Here is a 360-nt window from a genome sequence, read left to right as displayed (position 1 = left end):
TTCTTACTTTTAGAGGGGATTCTTGCACCAAGACTTTTCTTACTTGATGATAGCTATGTGCTTTCATCTCAGGAAAACAAACATATGCTTGTGCGTAGAATTTTGCAATCAAGAACATAAATGAAGGTAGGGCTGATGTTTATTCAGTAGAAAAACAGGGAAAGTTCTTCACGATTAGAGTTCACTTTATTTAAACACTTAATTCAGGCCAACTAAGAGCGAGTCCCTCCAAATCCCCTGGACTATTTAAATTATTTTGTATCACTATTTCATTTTTTTCCAGATAAGTAAGATATGACTATGGGTATTGGATATTGCTATGAATTGAATTTTATCCACTCCCTCATTCATATGTTAGAT

This window comes from Rhinolophus hipposideros (genome assembly GCF_964194185.1).
Source record: "Rhinolophus hipposideros genome assembly, chromosome: 10".
NCBI classification, from domain to species: domain Eukaryota; kingdom Metazoa; phylum Chordata; class Mammalia; order Chiroptera; family Rhinolophidae; genus Rhinolophus; species Rhinolophus hipposideros.
This window is presented reverse-complemented; position numbering follows the sequence as displayed.